Source organism: Camponotus vicinus, unplaced genomic scaffold (genome assembly GCF_025532165.1).
Source record: "Camponotus vicinus isolate PSW18456_S1 unplaced genomic scaffold, iyCamVici1.0 SCAF_3, whole genome shotgun sequence".
Classification (NCBI taxonomy): domain Eukaryota; kingdom Metazoa; phylum Arthropoda; class Insecta; order Hymenoptera; family Formicidae; genus Camponotus; species Camponotus vicinus.
The window spans coordinates 23,619,850-23,632,047 of NW_028141967.1; the positions used below are offsets into that span (position 1 = coordinate 23,619,850).

At 28.2% G+C, this 12,198-nt stretch overlaps 1 long non-coding RNA gene across 9 annotated transcripts in view; it reads left to right on the forward strand.

The window, feature by feature from the left end:
* Positions 1-1,046: 1,046 nt before the first annotated feature.
* LOC145968516 (uncharacterized) overlaps positions 1,047-12,198 on the forward strand; it is a 185,570-nt gene continuing 174,418 nt past the window's right edge. For 8 of the 9 annotated variants that reach the window (XR_014437760.1, XR_014437761.1, XR_014437758.1 and 5 more), the window contains exons 1-2: positions 1,047-1,093; positions 1,928-2,036. This is a non-coding gene — a long non-coding RNA (uncharacterized LOC145968516). Of the gene's footprint in view, positions 1,094-1,927; positions 2,037-4,382; positions 4,476-12,198 lie in introns of those variants that run through there. The other variant, XR_014437762.1, reaches the window with a different exon arrangement.

Consider the following 12,198-nt stretch of genomic DNA (forward strand, 5'->3'; position numbering starts at 1 on the left):
CAGCAACTTATCTTCCTCGAAAAATCGCACGCACGTGTACGCACGCTTATTTTCGGCGCGATCTTTTTTTAGCCAAGAGAAAGAGAGAAGTAATATTACCCTTTCAGCGAAATCGTGTCGCGTAACGAGGCACTTAAATTCGTAAACGAGATAAGATATATAAGTGCACCTCATTATCATCAATATCGCTTTGTATAGAAAAGCCACATAGTATCTCTTTCGCAAAATAAAAACACGTATAATTAAAATATATGTATAAGCAGTATATATGTATATTTTTTTATATTTTAATAATAATATGTATATAATAAAAATTGAATATAATAATATTCTAATAAAATTAATATTTTTATTAATATTGTTAGTTGTCACTAACTTTGCAAAATTATAATTAGAAATTACATGATTAACAATATAATAAATGAATATCTTTTTTAACGAATGAATTATTAATACACATATATTAATATAATTATTATGATTAATAGAATATATAACATAATATTATAATATAAATATATCAATATGCTTTAGAAAATAACTATTAGAAAATATTTATAAAGCTTTTCGGGCAAATATGCAACAGTATATATTTTTAAATTTGTTGCTTATACATTAGTAAGCTACTAGAATATTTTATTCCTTAAATTTTGTATTAAATATTTGATTAGTCATTTCAGTTTATGCAAAAAAACTGTGATTGTTATTATCTTTACTATATTTTCATTTAGTATAATTTACAATACAGAAAATATATTTGTTTTCTTTGCATCTAATAAGATAAGTATTTAATTTTTGGAAGGACGAAAAGCAAGAAAATAATTAATATCAATATAACTGAAACGTATTAACTAAATATAAAAAACAGATGAGATAGATAATTGAGATACATATTTTTGAAGGTATACGCGCGAGAAAAAGTCGTACGAAGCGTAGAGGTAAACTCGACCTCTAAAGCGTGTCAAAAAATATGACGCACACTAAGGAATTCCCGCCCGCGGCAACAATGCGTGACGTCATTGCTCCGAATTATCGGCCATTTCGCTGGACGCCTCCGACGAGATTAGACGAATTGCGACTGCTCCGCGTTTGCGTATGTATTTCTTACCCATTCCGAGTGAATATTTTCTATATAGAATAAGTACGTATTAATACGATGTATGAATTAAACAAATTGTTTCGATTGTAATTAATTTATATGATATATAAAAGACTTTGCGCGACAACGAATCATGAATTAAAAGCGCGACTGATTAAATTTCGATGAATCAGATATTATCATTCAATAGAATCCAACAATCGTATTTCAGTAATACCCTTATTAATGTCCTCGTTAATATTCTAATATCTCAGTAATCTTATTTATACATCGCTATATCGATATAACCTACCATTATATATCCCGCCGAAATATTTTTCAAGCGTTCGAAAGTCTATCCTTCGGAGTTTAGCACCGTCCGATTAACCAATCAGCGCAAGAGGATTCCTCTACTCCCATTGGCCAATCGGATTCTGCTCGAGATTGGGATGATTTACGAACATAACCTGCGTTGTCTAGGCAACGCGCAAAACGCGCGAAACAATGTTCGCCGAAATTTTCGAATTGTCACTTGGCGTCGCGCGTGCCCGACAATTAGACGAGTTTGAATCCACTGCGTGTTTTCTGCGGACGTTTTTTGGATGTCTCGTCAAACTTCCACGTACAGTTATCGGATCTAGTGTCGTGTCGTTGATCTCGTACTTGAATGTCAGATGTACGGATGCGGTGATGATCTATCTTGATAATTCGCGATCGATCTCTAGACACACTGTCGATTCGTCGGAATCCATATTCGCGTGTTTCTCGTTTTTATTTCGTGTCGCGAGTGTTATTCGCGTATTTAATTGACGCTATCACGATTGATATATTATTCTGTGTACTTTGCAGTATCGAGAAGTGTGATCGCGAGTGCAACAAAGACTATGAAAGAGGTCATCGAGAAGCCGTCAAAGAATGGAGGCAGGGAAGCGCTTGTTCATCGGCTTCGATGATGCCGGTGAGTGACCAGATTTTTTTATCTGTAATTCTTATAAATCGAAATATCAATTTAACGATAGTTTCTCTCCGATAAAAAAATTCAAAGTTTACGTGAATTTATATTATACATAATATTATATGTATAATATACATGATATCTATTTTTCGGATGTTATAAAACACTTAATCAAATTACTTGTTGCATATTATATATATTAGTTATTTATTATTATTATCATTACATATTTTGTGAATATATTTTAAAATGTAAGTATAGATTATATATTGTTTATAATAAATTATTATTAAGATGCATATAAAAAAGTCTTTTAAAGTATGTTAATTATGTTTCTAACAAGGTGTAGAAGTTTGTCTCTAAACCATTTAAAAGTTTTAAAAATTTCGATTTATAAGAGTTAATTATTTATAAATATTTTTGACGAGAAGATATGTGGAACTGAATAAAATATGTAAAAGGTAAGAGAGAGAGAGAGAGACAGAAACAATATAGGATGACAAATAATAAATACCTCAAGATAACAAACAATAAATAATTGCAAACAAAACTTAACAAATTAAATTTTTTTAAATTGTGAAAAAATTTATTTAAATTTTATGAGAAATAAATTATATCTTATAATATTTTTTTTTAATTTTTGGTATATATGTCGAACTTTTACTTGCAAAATTTAACCTATCTAATTTTTCAAATAAATAAATTTTTAAATAAATAAATTTGTTGAATCAATTTGCTTTTTATATTGATAGAGAAATGCACTGATCTGTTAAAATACTATTAAAATATACGTGTAGTGATATAAATTTGTTAGAAAAAAATGAATTATCGTTGACGAATAAATATCGACGAAAAAATGAATAATCGTTGACGATAAAAACGTGTTAAATATATTCGATCATGTGAAAATGTATGTCACGAATAGATCGCCTTACAAGCGGCTGGAAAATGTCATTGCATAATTCGTGAAAATTTAATCAAATATCACGCAAAAGTGGCATTGCATGTTTTAAATATTGCTCGTTTGTGACAAGTATTACGCGCGTCGTTTATCATGTTTTACATGGTAACAGGAGAATTATTACGGCAAAATGCGTTGCAAGCCACCACGATATTGCAGTAAATTCCCTTCCATCGCTAATCTCGTGCGCGCGTTTTCAGATACGAAACTGGTAATTATCTGTTAAAGACATTTAGTGTATCGACAGTATGTATGTGTGTAAGAGTGAAAGAGAGAGAATTGGTTTTCGCAAACGAGAACTACGGATAATCATTTCGTGTGTGGATAATTAATCCTGTAATTTAAAAAATTAATTCGGAACACACATGATAAATCTTGCGGATATTTTGGGCATTATATATAAGATGTAACATATTTAATAAAATTAAAATTTAATTTAAATTAGTATTTAACATAACAGAGATGAGAAGAGTTAATTCTAAATAATTTAAATTTAATTATTTTTAAATAAGAATAAAATTAATTTTTTGGGGAAATTTTTAACTTTTATATGTTACATATTATTATAAAATATATTTATTTCGTAAGACATTAAAATATCATTATTTTATATTATACATGTTAATATACATATAATATATAATATATACATTATAATATTAAATTAAAAAACATTCATATAATTAAATATAATTAAGAAATATAAATTTGGATTATAATTGTATTTTTATCTCTGTTGGAGCTTTTGGAAAAACAGATTGTGTAATGCTATAATCATAAGAAAGATAAAATATGAAGATAAAATATGAGAATAATTGAAGAATTAATATTGTTTCTTGTGCCTTTATTCGTATATTTTTGTCGCACTCAGTGTCTCATAAGACGGCAATGATATAAATGAAGCTTATTCTTACGGGATAAAGATACATTTATATCGCGTTTCTTGCGAGACATTCATATATCATTTCTGTGTCGATTATTTATCGGGTTATCTCGTTATCAAATAGGACAGCACGCATGAATGATATCGATCGCGTAACAATGATATCCGTATAGATGAAAGTCAGCATGTGTGTGTGTGTGTGTACGCGTGGCTCGTGTCACGAGACTGTCACGTGTATTTATCAGCATGGAATTCGCCGTGAAAAGGCAGGAACCTGTTAACGATCAGTTAATGACCTCGAGCGGCCAGTTCGGGGTCACAATAGCGCGACGAACAATAGCAAGGTCGGATACCGCGCAAGATCGAGGTGAGTCATTACGTTTTAATTCACGCCGCTGGCCGTGGCAGAGAACTTCTTGCGATAGGTCGCGGACGTCGAAAGATTAACTCTCTCTGTCTCTCACTCTCTTTGATACGGCAATAGCCGCGGGATATGCCCGGGTAATTCGCCGTTGGCTCGCTGACTTGTCTGCCGGCGTGATTGACTCGGAGAGAAGCCGAGCGCCCGAGGATTACGCTAATAAATTGCGCGTCAACGGTGAGTGGTTATATCAATTTTACTCCCTGCAACATCAAAATTATATTCAGCTTGTGTATTTTGCGATGCTAATATACATATATCTTCGATATCATGAAATATTTCTAGTGAAATGTGAATTATTTATGAATGTTTAATGAATATTCGATCAATATTTTTGGTCGATGAATACATTTTTTTTGTATTTTAATTTTGCGATATATATGTCGCGGTTCTTTTTTTCAAATAAAAAAGAGGAAAAATTCTATTAATTTCTTTTTAATTTAATTGTATACAATTTAAACACTTTAAAGTACATATATAAATTTTATGAAAAATATATCTCATTAAATGTATAATATATCTTTGGGGTCGAGTATTTTTTATTCAACAGTATTTTCATAAAATTTAGGATGAAAAGTAGGTAACAGCTAAATATTTTGTGATTAATGCTCGTGTTTTTACGTAATATACACGACTTTATCGAATATAAAAGTCATGAAATCTCTCACACACGCGAGATTAATTCATTCTGATGAACTAAGTAGAAAGCTCATACACCTACAATCTCGGCCAAGATGCATATGATTAGGTCTTGCGATACGATCTCTGTCGTTCGTCGATTTCTCGCGATCGCGATCACGTAGGCCAGTTTTACGATTCAGCTGCACCGATACTTATTTATGCAAATTATTATATGGACACCTAATGAAAGAGAAGAGGAGGGGATTGGATTATATCACTGTTTATATATACTTTTACGAATATATAATGTGTGATGTAATAATGAGGAATGTAAATTTGTCGCATTTTTGGTGTAGGTGAAGCTGAAATATGATAGATTTTATTTTGCATTAATATTTCCTATTATAATAAATTGTTTTTTTTCCTATTACAATAAACTTGATTTTCTTGTCATTCAAAAGTAAATTAGACAAGATTTATCAGATTTAATAAAAAAAATCGGATAAAATGTTTGTAAAATAATGCATATAAATTGAACAAAAAATATTATTACTAAATAATCAAATTTACATCTTTCAATATATTTTATAAATTCTTTGAATCTCTTGTTTCGGCAAATTATTTGCCATTATGCATTATGCATTTGTTTAATTGTGCCAAACATAGAAACTATCAAAGGAATTCTGGTCTAAGCGGCAATAAAAATGTATTTATATAAAGATATAATCATGTAATTAATATTTTCTGTCTAATTAATCTTTTCTATCATTTATTTCTTCTCGTGTAATTACATTTAATTTATAAGAAAATATTAATATATCTTTAATGTATTTTTTAAGTTTTTTATTTTTTTTCTTAAGTTATTTTTTTTAAATAAAAGTTTGATAAAATTTAATGCCGAAACAAGGTGAGACCGTTAATAATTTTTTGAATTAATAAATAAATGAATTGAATAAGAATTAATAAGAAATTAAGGATTGAATAAAGAAATCTTCATTCTAATTTTTTATCGATTATTTCCATAAAATTTATTGATTATTATCGCAACCAGTATCGATATGTAATTAACAGTTAACTACACTAAACTAGAACAGTAGTCAGAAATTGCTTATTATACTGTTCGAACGCTTATCAAATGAAATCGATTTCCTACCAATCCAAGCCTATCTAATTCCATATATATAACTGTTTATTATTGGCATACGATAATTCTATACTTGTACAGTTGATTTCCCACAGATAATGATATATATATTAATTCTAGGCACTCGTTTTAATTACAAGTTTTGTGCCACAAATGCTAATTTAGCATTTTGCATGTAGTTTGCGTTTGTGAATGAAATTTTTTAAATAATCTACATAATTATCTTATTCTATATAATTTATCCTATCCTTTTACTCGGATCATCAATTATGAACAACTTAATCAATAATAATTAAATGAATTAGTCACTAAAAGATAAAAAAATAGGTACAAAAATATCTATTCAACTTTAAAAATACAAACGCATACAAATAGATAAATAAATAAATCCGATATGTGTTCATATCATATGCAACATTCTGTTGCAAACGCGATATACAATTGCAACACCGATTGCATCCGCGCGGAATCCGGTGAAGGGTGTACTTAAGAAACAGAAGCAATCGCGCATGTTAATTATTGCACCGTATATAACCATCTTGCGAGCGAATAACACGTGGTATGCGCGAGTACAAGCGTGAGAGGCAAACCCCGTCGAAACTTTCCATAAAGATATTGTTTCGAATGACATTTCATTTAGCCTCGAGATTAATCTTTCTTTATTTTCGTTTTTTTATTAAGAAAACCGAAAAACGGCAAAATTATAGCTGAATATGAAAGAATATTAGAACGATGGTATAAATACATAAATTATTTAAATATATTAGATAGCGCATCTAATGTTGTTTTTCCAATGTTTACTTTGTCTCAAAATGCCATACGGATGCATTCAAATATTATAAATTGTAGGATTCAGAAATGTTTAATTCTCTTTTTTAAAGAGTTGTGTATGAAAGTTAATTTTAAAATCTCTTCAAGAAAGTAAAAATCAAAATTAAATTATTTAATTCATGTAATTTATATAATTTTTTAAATCATCTTATAACTGTAACTTGTATAATTTTCTCAAATTTCTCTCTTTTCTAAAAATATTTATATCAATTAATCGTAATTTAAATTATCAGATAAGGTAAAAGGTTTCTATCGTCCTTCTCGTTATTCCCTTCGTCCGGAAATATTACGTAAACATTTTCCCTCGCGCCGGATGTCGATTGAAATCTTGAGCGTGTACTCTGAATTAGCGGAGAACACACACACACAGGAAAAGCGAGATAGTTCGAGCGGAAGGGGGAAGAAGGGGGTTTCTTTCACGAGAGTGATTTCCCTTTCGCTCTTCGCTGTTCTCGCGATCAAAAAATTCTAGATCCGTAATTGCGTCAGTTTAATCTTACGCTATTGATTGTGCTTTCCGTAGTAGTGATTGTCGTAATGAAAATCAAGTTGAACATTTAATAGAAGGGAAGAAAGTGAAAGGAGGGAGAAAACTAAAGCTGATTTCTTCTTTAACTCGTAACTTCTCTTCAAGTACGTATCGACAACATGCGGTAGATACTGATTTTTTAATCTTGAATTTTGCGGAGAGCGTGGAAATAACAGAATTAACTAAAAAAATATTTTGATTTAATAAAAATATTTTGATTTAATTATTTAATTTAATTAATTTAATCTGCATAAGATGAAAAAATAAGATCCGTTTATCGACATTGATTAGCTCTGACTAATATTTTATGATTAAAGAAAATAAATTTTGTTAAAGATTTTTTTTCATATTTTATTTGTTAAGGTTTCAAGAAATTGACTGATTATAGACGCAGTATCTAAGGTCAAAGGTCTTGGAAAGGAATTTGTTGAAAGAAATCTTGAATATATCTTAAACTCAATCAGTTTATCGATAGTCCTTAGAGATTGTTCGAGGTGATGACAAATATATAACGATTTTACGCGAGTATATTACTTTCTGATGTAATACCACTCTTATTACACGTACTATAGAATCTGGGTCGTTTCGCTCTGGAAGCAGCCGGTCGATCGCGTCATCGGTTTACTCGATGCACTCTTATGTTTTTTTTGCCCTCTTCCTCTTGATCTTGCGTGTAAACAACGACAGTGAAAGTGCAAGGTATTTTATTAAAGTGCTAAAAAAAAGAGATGACAGAAATTTTTAAAGATGTATTGGTTTTTATTGTACCATTTATAACCATTGAAATTTATATTATGTTATTATTATCATTTTTATATTAATTATGTGATTATATAATGTGTCTTCTATTCTCTGTTCGTAATTAATAGTAAAAAAAGTTAGAGATGCCGGTCTTTCTTTTCAAAAATATATATTAGGAAGAAGTGTTTTATTTTGCATATATTTGGATTTTTTGTAGGTATGTATTTATATACATATAACTCATTAATGAAATAATTAAAAATAGTAATATATAAAAATTCAAGAACTCGATTTTCAAGATATACGATAGCGGTTTGATAATCGCTTATAAAACAGCATAAACACTATTGGGGTTGAAAGAGCAGCTTTCACATTCTCGTTGATAGATTCTATTTTTCGACGACCTCGTTATCGAGAGTAAGAAATCAAGGAATTTTTTTATAGATACGCAGCGTTCGCGCTTATTCTTCGCACTATTACGAGGATAATAATTACGTATTACATATTCCGTTATTTATCAGTTATCTTGTTATTTCACAGTTTAGTACGCGTGCAGATTTATCCGCGTGATGAATCTGACGAATTAATGTTAACGCTATAAATGTTAATATAATTAATTCTGTATTACGCACCACATATTAAATATGGCGCAATAATTATATAATTGTCGCAAGTATTTCTGATCAAATTATACATAAACAAATTATACAATTATACAGTTACATATATTATAACTATTATATATTTATGTACATATTATAATTTAAAGATATGTACATAAATAACAATTGTAATAAACAATATATGTAATAAATAACATTGAATTGTGTTGGATTATATATATATATATATATATATATATATATATATATATAAATAAATATTATTATTTTATTAATATCAAAATTGTAGATAATAAAATAATATTTGTTATTTTTGAAATTTTTCAGTATTATATGAGATTCTTATATAAGAAAATTTAAAATATTTCATTTGAGACACATATAATGAAGCTTGTATATCTACATAATCTAAGTTAGAAGTTTAGTACTTCGTACTTCGTTTTTTCGTACTTCAAATCTTTTGTATTTATTTATCTCACAAATGTGATAACATCAGTGCAAATCGATCGATAAATTTAATAAAACGCATCGCAAATAATGTTGGGACATTCATTTTATTCGGCGAGTTTTATGACATCTTTACGCGAGTTAAGATGCTAATAAAGATTGTAACAGTAGCATTCATTCAACGTCAGATTTTTGCAAGGCAATAAGAGAGAGAACTACGCGTGCTAATTATATCCATCGTGACAGATCGTCATCCTTTGTCCCATTAAACGCCGCGATTAGCCTCGTTTCGCAAAATGCGACCGCTTTAACGACCTTGCTTGCAAAACATGCAATTATTTTATCGCTCATTACGATTCATACGTTTTATTCACTGCAGTACATTAATTAGAACAGAATTTTTAGCAAAATAAATATATCATTATTTCTAATGGAATAAAATAAAATATAATAGAATTATTTTTTATTACTATATTTTTTGAAAAAATGTATAAAGAGGAAAATTATATATTTAAACAAGATATAGAATTTCTATAGAATTCTTTGGTGTAGATAATGATGTAATTTTATATTATATTACCATACATATAATTAATTTTATATTCTAAATGTTTATTTATTTGATTAATTTTAGCTAGCAACAATAAAATACGGTAAATATTTGCACTTGTTTATTCTCTTTTACAGTCAATTTTTGTTTTATTAAAATTTAAGTAAAAAATAGTGTACTCGAATTCTTCGTTTAATTTGATGTTCGGAAAAGTGAAAGTGTTTATAATGTTTGTTAAAGTTTCATTTTCCTTATCTCATTTTATCTTTTTTTCTTCTTAAAATAACTCGGACACGTTTCTCAAATAATTCGATTCGGTCGAGTAATAAGCAATCTACATTGATTAGAAACTGCGAAAAAAAGCGCCAAACCACATTCCATGAGTTAAAATGAAAACAGCAATGTTATACATATATATGTATGACTACAGTGTTGTAGAAAGTTTATTTTATTGCTAGATAGATTGTTGCAGAGTGTAATAAAAGATGTGAAATCGAAAAGATTAATCGACATAAAGAAAAATAAGCCGATCTTTCACGAAGAAAAAAGTATATCGAATGCATTTTATGCTAATACTTCGATGTGCAAAGAGTTTTATTCAATCTAATTTTATCTATGATCTCTTTAAGAAATTTTTTTATCTATAAAATTTTCTTTTAAGGAAATTTAAGAATTGGAAAGTTTTTAATTCAAATGTTAGAATTGATGTTTTTTAAATTATAAATCATCGAAAATAAACTTTTTTTCTTTTTAGATTTTAAACTTTTAGAATATAAACACAGATGTGGAATAAAAAACAAATAAATTTAATTTTTAAAGTAAAATATACTTTGACAAAATTTATAACTTTAAAGTAAGTAATTATATGTAAAATAATTATGATGATGTTTATTTTATTGATATAAAAATAAATTGTTTGGAAACAAGTTTATTTAATGTGTAAAGTTTATTTTTATTTATAAAAGTAATTATTATTTATTTAAAAAATTGACAATTTTTAATAAATAATGATTTTCTTCTAAAGACTATTTTATTGAAAAAATAAATAACTCTAATTAGTCGGGGAATTTGATTCATGAAGAGTGATTCCTTGGAGCACCCCATATAATGTGACGTAATGCAATTGTCAATCGAAATGTAATAAAGTGCATTTTATAATCCGTTCGTTATTTGGCCGTGCTATTAATAAAGGCTTAAACGTCTCATGTAGGATGAATGTAGGATGAAAGAAAAATTTGAATCGTACAGTTTCAATCTGCTATCAGTACTCATAAAATAATATAGGCACTTTAACATTTGATTAGCATTCTTTTTATTATGAATCATTCTTTATTGAATTTTATGATATAAAATTGAATGAAGAAAATTATTATATAAAGATAGAAAATTGAATAATAATAATACATTATTCGTCTAAGGACAGAAGCGAATATGTCAGATTCGAAATTCGATTTCCCACATATCACATAAGTATTACGTAAGCAACGCATATAATTCTCGGTTGCGTTTGATTATGTGAGAAATCGATCGTAGCCGCGTATCTGTGAAAACGGCACATGTGCCGAGGAATCGAATCGAATACATAATCATTGGAGCGTGACTTTTCGAGAGCGTTTTATGCACCCAGAGTGCAGATTAATATCTCTCTTTCTCTCGTAGAAAAGATACTTCAGATATCTTATGTTTTGCATCCTACTTGCTTCATGTCTAGTGGATGTGGCAATAATTGCCTCGACAGATAACTGCTTTCTCGAAAATTTTTGTTCTGTCAGTCTCAGATCGCAATTCAGAATCTTTCGCTCACATACAACGATGAAAAATTTGATAGAATGAGAAATGTTGAAGTAGAGAGAGAGATATACTAGTAGAAATCGGCTATTAGTATAAGAGAGTATATGAGATCTCTGTTTATCTATAAATTAAAATATAATACATAATATATAATGGAATAAAATATAAATATGTAATAAAGTATAGTAAAAAATTTTAACGAGAAAAGTTAGATTAAGATTTATATTTAATAAATATAAATATTTTATATTTTATATTCCATATTCTCTTTTAAAGATAACGAGTTAATGTTAGGTTTTACTTGTATTACGAATTAAATTATAAATTAAAACAATTGTGTAAGGTGATATTATCTCCGGATAATTTTATAACTGTATATTGTATATATTACTCTAAAATAAAATTGCGAAATAAAAAATTCCAGAACAGAAAGTTTTAATATACTTTTTCAATTGTTTTAATACGTAAGATGTGGTTTCTCCCTTAATAGTAAAGTTTTATAATAATAAAAGAAAAAATAAGACTACTACGTTTTTCGTCCATTTTGCACAAATACATATGTATCAAATATTTTATTTTTACATATGTATCAAATATTTTAAAACTTTTTTCATAGAAAAATA